We start from the raw sequence: 15,547 nt of genomic DNA on the forward strand, positions 1-15,547 counted from the left end.
TAGAGCGTCTCCGAGGTGGTGAAGCTGGTGCCACCAGTCTGGCGGACATCGCTCTCTAATAGAGATGGTGAGAGACCGGCGGAGACTGGCGTCCTCCATCCTCCTCAAAACTTCACCCAAGTTTCTGAGATGTTCCTCGCTCCGTGACCCCCGCGACAAGAATGTCGTCGAGGTAAACCGCTACCTTGGGTATCCCCTGCAGAACTCCCTCCGTGGTTCTTTGGAAGATAGCTGGTGCAGAAGACACCCTGAAAGGCGTTTTACAGGTAAACATCCCTCTGTGGGTGTTATAGTCAGGTACTTCTGTGAAGCTTTATCCATTAACACTTGCTGATATGCGTCACTCATGTCCAGTTTTGTGAACTGTTGCCCTCCGGTTAACGTTGAAAGCAAATCCTCCACTTTGGGTTTTGGGTCCAGAGAGGAAACTCTATTTACAGTCAGCTTATAGTCACCGCAAAATCTGACTGAACCATCTGGTTTGGGTACGGGAACAACTGGTGCTGCTCACTCAGAGAACTTGACAGGTATAAGTATATCCTCTGCTAAGAGTCTGTCAATTTCCACATCCACTTTAGGCTTCATGGCATATGGAACGGATCTGGGCCAATAGAATCTGGGAGTAGCAGCAGCAACAGGAACGGTAGCAGACTCGTGCTTTGTAATCACCTGTCAACGTCTCTGTGGTGACATGTTTGATTTCCTCCAACCACCCTCTCTAACCTGGGTCCAGTACGTTCCACTACTAAGAGAGGCAGACTTTTCTTTTGTCCTTGATATTCCACCAATCACGGGGATCTTCTACCCCTGTCAACGTCTCTGTGGTGACTTGTTTGATTTCCTCCAACCACCCTCTCTAACCCTCTTCCTAGTAAGCTGGGTCCAGTACGTTCCACTACTAAGAGAGGCTTTTCTTTTGTCCTTGATATTCCACCAATCACGGGGATCTACTCCCCCTGTGATATTCCACCAATCACGGGGATCTACTCCCTCTGTGATATTCCACCAATCACGGGGATCTACTCCCTCTGTGATATTCCACCAATCACGGGGATCTTCTCCCCCTGTGATATTCCACCAATCACGGGGATCTACTCCCCCTGTGATATTCCACCAATCACGGGGATCTACTCCCTCTGTGATATTCCACCAATCACGGGGATCTACTCCCCCTGTGATATTCCACCAATCACGGGGATCTTCTCCCTCTGTGATATTCCACCAATCACGGGGATCTTCTCCCCCTGTGATATTCCACCAATCACAGGGATCTTCTCCCCCTGTGATATTCCACCAATCACGGGGATCTTCTCCCCCTGTGAACGTTTTGCATTTAATGGGGGGGTGTATCTCTCAGTTTAATGGGGGGTGTGTGTCTCTCAGTTTAATGGGGGGTGTGTCTCTCAGTTTAATGGGGGGTGTGTCTCTCAGTTTAATGGGGGGTGTGTCTCTCAGTTTAATGGGGGGTGTGTCTCTCAGTTTAATGGGGGGTGTGTCTCTCAGTTTAATGGGGGGTGTGTCTCTCAGTTTAAGCACTTCAATGTTTTTCCACTTCCTATAGAATTGGGACCTGTTTATCGGCGTGACACTACATCCTGTGTCTATTTCAAAACGGTACCTTAAATCCATTTATTCCCCATTTCCACAATGAAATGTTTCACCTTTTTCATATTCTCCCCCTGTACATAGAGAATGCTTGCTCTGCGTCCGCGCACTCACTCTCCTTTCTTTATCGCCTGATTAGAGCGTCAGGATGTATTCGTTTTTCTGTCCGTTCTCTTTTCTGCAGCCCGTGGCTTTTTTATTTATTGCGACTCGCCCTCGCAATGTGGCCTATTATCCCACATGCATAACACTTTTCATGTTTGAATTTACAGTCAAACGCTGCGTGTTTTGCCTTCGCAAACGAGTCTCTATTGGCTGCTGCCCCACCGCTTTCCGTTCTTTGTAATTCAACGCTGCTCAGAGCTGCTCTCTTTTACTTGTGTGGCACACAGTTGCGCCCCTTGCCTGCAAATCCAGTGCATTTCTATTCGCGGACTCCGTGGCCTGGGCCAGTTTGAGTACATTCTCAAATGTGAGACTAGGCTCTGATAACAACCCTATTCCCCTCCCCACCCCACCCTATTCCCCTCCCCACCCCACCCTATTCCCCTCCCCACCCTATTCCCTCCCCTCCCCACCCCACCCTATTCTCCTCCCCACCCCACCCTATTCCCCTCCCCACCCCACCCTATTCTCCTCCCCACCCCACCCTCCCTCCCCACCCCACCCCTCCCCACCCCACCCTATTCCCCTCCCCACCCCACCCTATTCTCCTCCCACCCCACCCTATTCTCCTCCCCTCCCCACCCTATTCCCCTCCCCACCCCACCCTATTCCCTCCCCACCCCACCCTATTCCCCTCTCCTCCCCTCCCCACCCTATTCCCCTCCCCACCCCACCCTATTCCCCTCCCCACCCCACCCTATTCCCCTCCCCACCCCACCCTATTCCCCTCTCCTCCCCTCCCCACCCTATTCTCCTCCCCACCCTATTCTCCTCCCCACCCCACCCTATTCTCCTCCCCTCCCCTCCCCACCCCACCCCACCCCACTATATTCCCCACCCTATTCCCCCACCCCACCCCCACTATATTCCCCACCCTATTCCCCACCCCACCCCACCCCACCCCCACTATATTCCCCACCCTATTCCCCACCCCACCCCACCCCCACTATATTCCCCACCCTATTCCCCACCCTATTCCCCACCCCACCCCACCCCACTATATTCCCCACCCTATTCCCCACCCCACCCCCACTATATTCCCCACCCTATTCCCCACCCCACCCCACCCCCACTATATTCCCCACCCTATTCCCCACCCCACCCCACCCCACCCCCACTATATTCCCCACCCTATTCTCCTCCCCACCCCACCCTATTCTCCTCCCTCCCCCACTATATTCCCCACCCTATTCCCCTCCCCACCCCACTATATTCCCCACCCTATTCTCCTCCCCTCCCCACCCCACCCTATTCTCCTCCCCACCCCACCCTATTCCCCTCCCCACCCCACCCTATTCTCCTCCCCACCCCACCCTATTCCCCTCCCCACCCCACCCTATTCTCCTCCCCACCCCACCCTATTCTCCTCCCCACCCCACCCTATTCTCCTCCCTCCCTCCCCACCCCACCCCACTCCCACCCCCACTATATTCCCCACCCTATTCCCCACCCCACCCCACCCCCACTATATTCCCCACCCTATTCCCCACCCCACCCCACCCCACCCCCACTATATTCCCCACCCTATTCCCCTCCCTCCCCACCCCACCCTATTCTACTCCCCACCCCACCCTATTCTACTCCCCTTTCCACCCTATTCTACTCCCCACCCCACCCTATTCCCCTCCCCCTCCCCACCCCACCCTATTCCCCTCCCCTTTCCACCCTATTCCCCTCTCCTCCCCACCCCACCCTATTCTACTCCCCTTTCCACCCTATTCCCCTCTCCTCCCCACCCTATTCCCCACCCCACCCCACCCCACCCCACTATATTCCCCACCCTATTCTCCTCCCCACACCACCCTATTCTCCTCCCCTCCCCCACTATATTCCCCACCCTATTCCCTCCCCACCCCCACTATATTCCCCACCCTATTCTCCTCCCCCCCACCCCACCCTATTCTCCTCCCCACCCCACCCTATTCCCCTCCCTCCCCACCCCACCCTATTCTCCTCCCCACCCCACCCTATTCCCCTCCCCACCCCACCCTATTCTCCTCCCCACCCCACCCTATTCTCCTCCCCACCCCACCCTATTCTCCTCCCCTCCCTCCCCACCCCACCCCACCCCACCCCCACTATATTCCCCACCCTATTCCCCACCCCACCCCACCCCCACTATATTCCCCACCCTATTCCCCACCCCACCCCACCCCACCCCCACTATATTCCCCACCCTATTCCCCACCCCACCCTACCCCACCCCCACTATATTCCCCACCCTATTCCCCACCCCACCCCACCCCACCCCCACTATATTCCCCACCCTATTCCCCACCCCACCCCACCCTATTCTCCTCCCCACCCCACCCTATTCCCTCCCTCCCCACCCTATTCCCCACCCCACCCCCACTATATTCCCCACCCCACCCCACCCCCACTATATTCCCCACCCTATTCCCCACCCCACCCCACCCCACCCCCACTATATTCCCCACCCTATTCCCCACCCCACCCCACCCTATTCTCCTCCCCACCCCACCCTATTCCCCACCCTATTCCCACCCCACCCTATTCTCCTCCCCACCCCACCCTATTCTCCTCCCCTCCCCACCCTATTCCCCTCCCCACCCCACTATATTCCCCACCCTATTCTCCTCCCCACCCCACCCTATTCTCCTCCTCCCCACCCCACCCTATTCCCCTCCCCTCCCCACCCCACCCTATTCCCCTCCCCACCCCACCCTATTCTCCTCCCCACCCCACCCTATTCCCCACCCCACCCCACCCCACCCCCACTATATTCCCCACCCTATTCCCCACCCCACCCCACCCCACCCCACCCCCACTATATTCCCCACCCTATTCCCCCACCCCACCCCACCCTATTCTCCTCCCCACCCCACCCTATTCCCTCCCCTCCCCACCCTATTCCCCACCCCACCCCACCCCACCCCCACTATATTCCCCACCCCACCCCCACCCCACCCCACCCCCACTATATTCCCCACCCTATTCCCACCCCCACCCCACCCCACCCCCACTATATTCCCCACCCTATTCCCCACCCCACCCCACCCTATTCTCCTCCCCACCCCACCCTATTCCCCTCCCTCCCCACCCTATTCCCCACCCTATTCCCCACCCCACCCTAGTCTCCTCCCCACCCCACCCTATTCTCCTCCCTCCCCACCCTATTCCCCTCCCCACCCCCACTATATTCCCCACCCTATTCTCCTCCCTCCCCACCCCACCCTATTCTCCTCCCCTCCCCACCCCACCCTATTCTCCTCCCCACCCCACCCTATTCTCCTCCCCTCCCCACCCCACCCTATTCCCCTCCCTCCCCACCCCACCCTATTCTCCTCCCCACCCCACCCTATTCCCCTCCCCACCCCACCCTATTCTCCTCCCCACCCCACCCTATTCCCCTCCCCACCCCACCCTATTCTCCTCCCCACCCCACCCTATTCTCCTCCCCACCCCACCCTATTCCCCTCCCCACCCCACCCTATTCCCTCCCCACCCCACCCTATTCTCCTCCCCACCCCACCCTATTCTCCTCCCCACCCCACCCCACCCTATTCTCCTCCCCACCCCACCCTATTCTCCTCCCTCCCCACCCCACCCTATCCTATTCCCCTCCCCACCCCACCCTATTCCCCACCCCACCCTATTCCCCTCCCCACCCCACCCCACCCTATTCCCTCCCCACCCCACCCTATTCCCCACCCCATCCTATTCCGATCCCCACCCCACCCTATTCCCTCCCACCCCACCCTATTCCCCACCCCACCCTATTCTCCTCCCTTCCCACCCCCACCATATTCCCCCTACCCTATTCCCTCCCCACCATATTCCCTACCCTATTCCCCCACCCCCACCCCCACCCTATTCCCCTCCCCCACCCTATTCTCCTCCCCTTCCCACCCCCACCATATTCCCTACCCTATTCCCCTCCCCACCATATTCCCTACCCTATTCCCCACCCCCCACCCTACTCACCTTTCCACCCTATTCCCTCCCTCCCCACCCCACCCTATTCTACTCCCCACCCCACCCTATTCTACTCCCCTTTCCACCCCCACCCTATTCCCCTCTCCTCCCCTCCCCACCCCACCCTATTCTACTCCCCTTTCCACCCTATTCCCCTCTCCTCCCCACCCTATTCTCCTCCCCACCCCACCCTATTCCCTCCCCTCCCCACCCCACCCTATTCTACTCCCCTTTCCACCCTATTCCCCTCCCCACCCCACCCTATTCTACTCCCCTCCCCACCCCATCCTATTCTACTCCCCTTTCCACCCTATTCCCCTCCCCACCCCACCCTATTCTACTCCCCTTTCCACCCTATTCTACTCCCCTTTCCACCCTATTCCCCCTCCCCTCCCCACCCCACCCTATTCTACTCCCCACCCCACCCTATTCCCCTCCCCACCCCACCCTATTCTACTCCCCTTTCCACCCTATTCCCCTCCCTCCCCACCCCACCCTATTCTACTCCCCTTTCCACCCTATTCCCCTCCCCACCCCACCCTATTCTACTCCCCACCCCACCCTATTCCCCTCCCCACCCCACCCTATTCTACTCCTTTCCACCCTATTCCCTCCCCTCCCCACCCCACCCTATTCTACTCCCTTTCCACCCTATTCTACCCTCCCCACCCCACCCTATTCCCCTCCTCCCCACCCCACCCTATTCCCTCCCTCCCCACCCCACCCTATTCCCCCCCTTTCCACCCTATTCCCCTCTCCTCCCCACCCCACCCTATTCTACTCCCCTTTCCACCCTATTCCCTCTCCTCCCCACCCCACCCTATTCTACTCCCCTTTCCACCCTATTCCCTCCTCCCCACCCCACCCTATTCTACTCCCCTCCCCACCCCACCCTATTCTACTCCCCTCCCCACCCCATCCTATTCTACTCCCCTTTCCACCCTATTCCCTCCCTCCCCACCCCACCCTATTCTACTCCCCTTTCCACCCTATTCTACTCCCCTTTCCACCCTATTCCCTCCCCTCCCCACCCCACCCTATTCTACTCCCCACCCCACCCTATTCCCTCCCCACCCCACCCTATTCTACCCCCTTTCCACCCTATTCCCTCCCTCCCCACCCCACCCTATTCTACTCCCCTTTCCACCCTATTCTACTCCCCTTTCCACCCTATTCCCCCCTCCCCACCCCACCCTATTCTACTCCCCCTTTCCACCCTATTCCCTCCCCTCCCCACCCCACCCTATTCTACTCCCTTTCCACCCTATTCCCCTCCCCACCCCACCCTATTCTACTCCCCTTCCACCCTATTCCTCCCCTCCCCACCCCACCCTATTCTACTCCCTTTCCACCCTATTCCCCTCCCCACCCCACCCTATTCTACTCCCTTTCCACCCTATTCCCCTCCCTCCCCACCCCACCCTATTCTACTCCCCTTTCCACCCTATTCCCCTCCCCACCCCACCCTATTCTACTCCCCTTTCCACCCTATTCTACTCCCTTTCCACCCTATTCCCCTCCCTTTCCACCCTATTCCCCACCCCACCCTATTCTACTCCCCTTTCCACCCCACCCTATTCCCCTCCCCCACCATATGCCCCTCCCCTCCCACCCCACCCTATTCCCCCTCCCCACCATATTCCCTACCCTATTCCCCACCCCCCACCCCCACCCTATTCCCTCCCCCACCCTATTCTCCTCCCTTCCCACCCCCACCATATTCCCTACCCTATTCCCTCCCCCACCATATTCCTACCCTATTCCCCACCCCCACCCCTACTCCCCTTTCCACCCTATTCCCCTCCCTCCCCACCCCACCCTATTCTACTCCCCACCCCACCCTATTCTACACCCCTTTCCACCCCCTCCCTATTCCCTCTCCTCCCCTCCCCACCCCACCCTATTCTACTCCCTTTCCACCCTATTCCCCTCTCCTCCCCACCCTATTCTCCTCCCCACCCCACCCTATTCCCCTCACCTCCCCACCCCACCCTATTCTACTCCCCTTTCCACCCTATTCCCCTCCCCACCCCACCCTATTCTACTCCCCTCCCCACCCCATCCTATTCTACTCCCCTTTCCACCCTATTCCCCTCCCCTCCCCACCCCACCCTATTCTACTCCCCTTTCCACCCTATTCTACTCCCCTTTCCACCCTATTCCCCTCCCCTCCCCACCCCACCCTATTCTACTCCCCACCCCACCCTATTCCCCTCCCCACCCCACCCTATTCTACTCCCCTTTCCACCCTATTCCCTCCCTCCCCACCCCACCCTATTCTACTCCCCTTTCCACCCTATTCCCTCCCCTCCCCACCCCACCCTATTCTACTCCCCACCCCACCCTATTCTACTCCCCTTTCCACCCTATTCTACTCCCCTCCCCACCCCACCCTATTCCCCTCCCCTCCCCACCCCACCCTATTCCCTCCCCTTTCCACCCTATTCCCCTCTCCTCCCCACCCCACCCTATTCTACTCCCTTTCCACCCTATTCCCCTCCTCCCCACCCTATTCCCCACCCCACCCCACCCCACCCCCACTATATTCCCCACCCTATTCTCCTCCCCACCCCACCCTATTCTCCTCCCCCACTATATTCCCCACCCTATTCCCCTCCCCACCCCCACTATATTCCCCACCCTATTCTCCTCCCCTCCCCACCCCACCCTATTCTCCTCCCCACCCCACCCTATTCCCTCCCTCCCCACCCCACCCTATTCTCCTCCCCACCCCACCCTATTCCCTCCCCACCCCACCCTATTCTCCTCCCCACCCCACCCTATTCTCCTCCCTCCCCACCCCACCCTATTCTCCTCCCCACCCTATTCTCCTCCCCTCCCCTCCCCACCCCACCCCACCCCACCCCACCCCCACTATATTCCCACCCTATTCCCCACCCCACCCCACCCCACTATATTCCCCACCCTATTCCCCACCCCACCCCACCCCACCCCCACTATATTCCCCACCCTATTCCCCACCCCACCCCACCCCACCCCCACTATATTCCCCACCCTATTCCCCACCCCACCCCACCCCACCCCCACTATATTCCCCACCCTATTCCCCACCCCCACCCCACCCTATTCTCCTCCCCACCCCACCCTATTCCCCTCCCTCCCCACCCTATTCCCCACCCTATTCCCCACCCCACCCTATTCTCCTCCCCTCCCCACCCTATTCCCTCCCCACCCCACTATATTCCCCACCCTATTCTCCTCCCCCTCCCCACCCCACCCTATTCTCCTCCCTCCCCACCCCACCCTATTCTCCTCCCCACCCCACCCTATTCTCCTCCTCCCCACCCCACCCTATTCCCCTCCCTCCCCACCCCACCCTATTCTCCTCCCCACCCCACCCTATTCCCCTCCCCACCCCACCCTATTCTCCTCCCCACCCCACCCTATTCCCTCCCCACCCCACCCTATTCTCCTCCCCACCCCACCCTATTCTCCTCCCCACCCCACCCTATTCCCCTCCCCACCCCACCCTATTCCCTCCCCACCCCACCCTATTCTCCTCCCCACCCCACCATATTCTCCTCCCCACCCCACCCCACCCTATTCTCCTCCCCACCCCACCCTATTCTCCTCCCTCCCCACCCCACCCTATCCTATTCCCCTCCCCACCCCACCCTATTCCCCACCCCACCCTATTCCCTCCCCACCCCACCCCACCCTATTCCCCTCCCCACCCCACCCTATTCCCCACCCCATCCTATTCCGATCCCCACCCCACCCTATTCCCCTCCCCACCCCACCCTATTCCCCACCCCACCCTATTCTCCTCCCCTTCCCACCCCCACCATATTCCCTACCCTATTCCCCTCCCCCACCATATTCCCTACCCTATTCCCCACCCCCACCCCCACCCTATTCCCCCTCCCCACCCTATTCTCCCCTTCCCACCCCCACCATATTCCCTACCCTATTCCCTCCCCCACCATATTCCCTACCCTATTCCCCACCCCCACCCTACTCCCCTTTCCACCCTATTCCCCTCCCTCCCCACCCCACCCTATTCTACTCCCCACCCCACCCTATTCTACTCCCTTTCCACCCCCACCCTATTCCCTCTCCTCCCTCCCCACCCCACCCTATTCTACTCCCCTTTCCACCCTATTCCCCTCTCCTCCCACCCTATTCTCCTCCCCACCCCACCCTATTCCCCTCCTCCCCACCCCACCCTATTCTACTCCCCTTTCCACCCTATTCCCTCCCCACCCCACCCTATTCTACTCCCCTCCCCACCCCATCCTATTCTACTCCCCTTTCCACCCTATTCCCCTCCCCTCCCCACCCCACCCTATTCTACTCCCCTTTCCACCCTATTCTACTCCCCTTTCCACCCTATTCCCCTCCCTCCCCACCCCACCCTATTCTACTCCCCACCCCACCCTATTCCCCTCCCCACCCCACCCTATTCTACTTCCCTTTCCACCCTATTCCCCTCCCTCCCCACCCCACCCTATTCTACTCCCCTTTCCACCCTATTCCCCTCCCTCCCCACCCCACCCTATTCTACTCCCCACCCCACCCTATTCCCCTCCCCACCCCACCCTATTCTACTCCCCTTTCCACCCTATTCCCTCCCCTTTCCACCCTATTCCCCTCTCCTCCCCACCCCACCCTATTCTACTCCCCTTTCCACCCTATTCCCCTCTCCTCCCCACCCCACCCTATTCTACTCCCCTTTCCACCCTATTCCCTCCCTCCCCACCCCACCCTATTCTACTCCCCTCCCCACCCCACCCTATTCTACTCCTCCCCACCCCATCCTATTCTACTCCCTTTCCACCCTATTCCCTCCCTCCCCACCCCACCCTATTCTACTCCCCTTTCCACCCTATTCTACTCCCTTTCCACCCTATTCCCCTCCCTCCCCACCCCACCCTATTCTACTCCCCACCCCACCCTATTCCCCTCCCCACCCCACCCTATTCTACTCCCTTTCCACCCTATTCTACTCCCCTTTCCACCCTATTCTACTCCCCTTTCCACCCTATTCCCCTCCCTCCCCACCCCACCCTATTCTACTCCCCTTTCCACCCTATTCCCTCCCCTCCCCACCCCACCCTATTCTACTCCCCCTTTCCACCCTATTCCCCTCTCCACCCCACCCTATTCTACTCCCTTTCCACCCTATTCCCCCTCTCCTCCCCACCCCACCCTATTCTACTCCCTTTCCACCCTATTCCCCCCCCACCCCACCCTATTCTACTCCCTTTCCACCCTATTCCCCTCCCTCCCCACCCCACCCTATTCTACTCCCCCTTTCCACCCTATTCCCTCCCCACCCCACCCTATTCTACTCCCCTTTCCACCCTATTCTACTCCCTTTCCACCCTATTCCCTCCCCTTTCCACCCTATTCCCCCACCCCACCCTATTCTACTCCCTTTCCACCCCACCCTATTCCCCTCCCCCACCATATGCCCCTCCCTCCCCACCCCACCCTATTCCCTCCCCACCATATTCCCTCCCCACCCCACCCTATTCTACTCCCCTATCCACCCCACCCTATTCTACTCCCCTATCCACCCCCACCTTCTTCCCCTCCTGTGCTAAATTAACCACGCTATTCCCTCAGCCAGGTAGCTGGAGGCAGCATCATTACATAGTAATTAGCAGAGAGACAGACATGGATACTCTAGAGACACATTCCTTATTTCAGTCTCTCTTTCTCTCCCTCTCTCTCTCTCTCTCTGTGTGTCTCTCACTCTCTGTCTCTCTCTCTGTGTCTCTCTCTCTGTGTCTCTATGTGTCTCTCTGTGTCTCTCTCTCTGTGTCTCTCTCTCTGTCTCTCTCTGTGTCTCTCTGTGTCTCTCTCTCTGTGTCTCTCTCTGTGTCTCTCTGTGTCTCTCTCTCTGTGTCTCTCTCTCTGTCTCTCTCTGTGTCTCTCTGTGTCTCTCTCTCTGTCTCTCTCTGTCTCTCTCTGTGTCTCTCTGTGTCTCTCTCTGTGTCTCTCTGTGTGTCTCTGTGTCTCTCTCTCTGTGTCTCTCTCTGTCTCTCTCTGTGTCTCTCTGTGTCTCTCTCTCTCTGTCTCTCTCTCTGTCTCTCTCTGTGTCTCTCTGTGTCTCTCTCTCTCTGTGTCTCTCTCTGTCTCTCTCTGTGTCTCTCTGTGTCTCTCTCTCTGTGTCTCTCTGTCTCCTCTTCCTCTCTGTGGCTCAAACAGTAATCAGGGCCGTTCACTCTCTCTGTCTTTTCTGAATGTTTGTCTTTGTCTCTCTATTGCTTCATCTCCACTTTAGTTTTTTTCTCTGTCTTTTATTCCCCCCTTTGTGTCCTCAGACACCTGCAATTTCCCTCTTAATGTCCCCCAGCTTCCTCACAATGTTTTGTGTACGTCAGTCACATGTTACTTTATCCCCTCTTCTCTCTTCGACCCCCCCCCCTCTAAAACTCCTTTATCCCCCGTCTACATCCATGTCACAGATCCCTCCGGAGCTGTCAATACGCACACCTGGTCTCTATTCCCATTGATTAGTAATTGGATAAGTGTGCCGTTTGTTCACCATTGTCCTGTCCATTATTGTTACAATGTCCGTTGGATCGTGTGATTACCTGTGCCGTGTGTGTTGGCTTTCGTGCCAAGTATATTGTGCAGATGATTACGGGTCTCGTCCCGTGTGTTAATCATTGTGGGCGTGTGTTATTTATTCCAGGTACTCCTCGCTCTTTTTGTTTTTGGTTTTCTACCCTGTGTTTTGTGTTAGGTGTTTGTTTGGTCTTCGTCCCTGTGTATTTACACGGCACGCTGTAAATTTTACGCATTCCTGCGTCTGTCTCCCGATCCCTTATACTAACGTGACAATCCATCTATCTCTATCTCTCTGGAGAGTCCTAAACTCCTATATCCCCTGTCTATATCTATATATCTGGAGAGTACTCCTATATCCCCTGTCTACATCTATATATCTGGAGAGTACTCCTATATCCCCTGTCTATATCTGGAGAGTACTCCTATATCCCCTGTCTATATCTATATATCTGGAGAGTACTCCTATATCCCCTGTCTATATCTATATATCTGGAGAGTACTCCTATATCCCCTGTCTATATCTGGAGAGTACTCCTATATCCCCTGTCTATATCTATATATCTGGAGAGTACTCCTATATCCCCGTCTATATCTGGAGAGTACTCCTATATCCCCTGTCTATATCTATATATCTGGAGAGTACTCCTATATCCCCTGTCTATATCTATATATCTGGAGAGTACTCCTATATCCCCTGTCTATATCTATATATCTGGAGAGTACTCATATATCCCCTGTCTATATCTGGAGAGTACTCCTATATCCCCTGTCTATATCTATATATCTGGAGAGTACTCCTATATCCCCTGTCTATATCTCGAGAGTACTCCTATATCCCCTGTCTATATCTGGAGAGTACTCCTATATCCCCTGTCTATATCTCGAGAGTACTCCTATATCCCCTGTCTATATCTATATATCTGGAGAGTACTCCTATATACCCTGTCTATATCTATATATCTGGAGAGTACTCCTATATCCCCTGTCTATATCTATATATCTGGAGAGTACTCCTATATCCCCTGTCTATATCTGGAGAGTACTCCTATATCCCCTGTCTATATCTATATATCTGGAGAGTACTCCTATATACCCTGTCTATATCTATATATCTGGAGAGTACTCCTATATCCCCTGTCTATATCTATATATCTGGAGAGTACTCCTATATCCCCTGTCTATATCTGGATATCTGGAGAGTACTCCTATATCCCCTGTCTATATCTGGAGAGTACTCCTATATCCCCTGTCTACATCTATATATCTGGAGAGTACTCCTATATCCCCTGTCTATATCTATATATCTGGAGAGTACTTCTATATCCCCTGTCTATATCTATATATCTGGAGAGTACTCCTATATCCCCTGTCTATATCTATATATCTGGAGAGTACTCCTATATCCCCTGTCTATATCTATATATCTGGAGAGTACTCCTATATCCCCTGTCTATATCTATATATCTGGAGAGTACTCCTATATCCCCTGTCTATATCTATATATCTGGAGAGTACTCCTATATCCCCTGTCTATATCTATATATCTGGAGAGTACTCCTATATCCCCTGTCTATATCTATATATCTGGAGAGTACTCCTATATCCCCGTCTATATCTGGAGAGTACTCCTATATCCCCTGTCTATATCTGGAGAGTACTCCTATATCCCCTGTCTATATCTATATATCTGGAGAGTACTCCTATATCCCCTGTCTATATCTATATATCTGTAGAGTACTCCTATATCCCCTGTCTATATCTATATATCTGGAGAGTACTCCTATACCCCCTGTCTATATCTGGAGAGTACTCCTATATCCCCTGTCTATATCTATATATCTGGAGAGTACTCCTATATCCCCTGTATATATCTGGAGAGTACTCCTATATCCCCTGTCTATATCTGGAGTGTACTCCTATATCCCCTGTCTATATCTATACATCTGGAGAGTACTCCTATATCCCCTGTATATATCTGGAGAGTACTCCTATATCCCCTGTCTATATCTGGAGAGTACTCCTATATCCCCTGTCTATATCTATACATCTGGAGAGTACTCCTATATCCCCTGTATATATCTGGAGAGTACTCCTATATCCCCTGTCTATATCTGGAGTGTACTCCTATATCCCTTGTCTATATCTATATATCTGGAGAGTACTCCTATATCCCCTGTCTATATCTATATATCTGGAGAGTACTCCTATATCCCCGGTCTATATCTGGAGAGTACTCCTATATCCCCTGTCTACATCTATATATCTGGAGAGTACTCCTATATCCCCTGTATATATCTGGAGAGTACTCCTATATCCCCTGTCTATATCTGGAGTGTACTCCTATATCCCCTGTCTATATCTATATATCTGGAGAGTACTCCTATATCCCCTGTCTATATCTATATATCTGGAGAGTACTCCTATATCCCCGGTCTATATCTGGAGAGTACTCCTATATCCCCTGTCTACATCTATATATCTGGAGAGTACTCCTATATCCCCTGTATATATCTGGAGAGTACTCCTATAACCCCTGTCTATATCTATATATCTGGAGAGTACTCCTATATCCCCTGTCTATATCTATATATCTGGAGAGTACTCCTATATCCCCTGTCTATATCTGGAGAGTACTCCTATATCCCCTGTCTATATCTCTATATCTGGAGAGTACTCCTTTATCCCCTGTCTATATCTATATATCTGGAGAGTACTCCTATATCCCCTGTCTATATCTGGAGAGTACTCCTATATCCCCTGTCTATATCTATATATCTGGAGAGTACTCCTATATCCCCTGTCTATATCTCTATATCTGGAGAGTACTCCTTTATCCCCTGTCTATATCTATATATCTGGAGAGTACTCCTATATCCCCTGTCTATATCTGGAGAGTACTCCTATATCCCCTGTCTATATCTCTATATCTGGAGAGTACTCCTTTATCCCCTGTCTATATCTATATATCTGGAGAGTACTCCTATATCCCCTGTCTATATCTGGAGAGTACTCCTATATCCCCTGTCTATATCTATATATCTGGAGAGTACTCCTATATCCCCTGTCTATATCTCTATATCTGGAGAGTACTCCTTTATCCCCTGTCTATATCTATATATCTGGAGAGTACTCCTATATCCCCTGTCTACATCTATATATCTGGAGAGTACTCCTATATCCCCTGTCTATATCTATATATCTGGAGAGTACTCCTATATCCCCTGTATATATCTATATATCTGGAGTGTACTCCTATACCCCCTGTCTATATCTCTATATCTGGAGAGTACTCCTTTATCCC

The sequence above is a fragment of the Oncorhynchus nerka genome, linkage group LG4, assembly GCF_034236695.1.
Source record: "Oncorhynchus nerka isolate Pitt River linkage group LG4, Oner_Uvic_2.0, whole genome shotgun sequence".
Taxonomy (NCBI): domain Eukaryota; kingdom Metazoa; phylum Chordata; class Actinopteri; order Salmoniformes; family Salmonidae; genus Oncorhynchus; species Oncorhynchus nerka.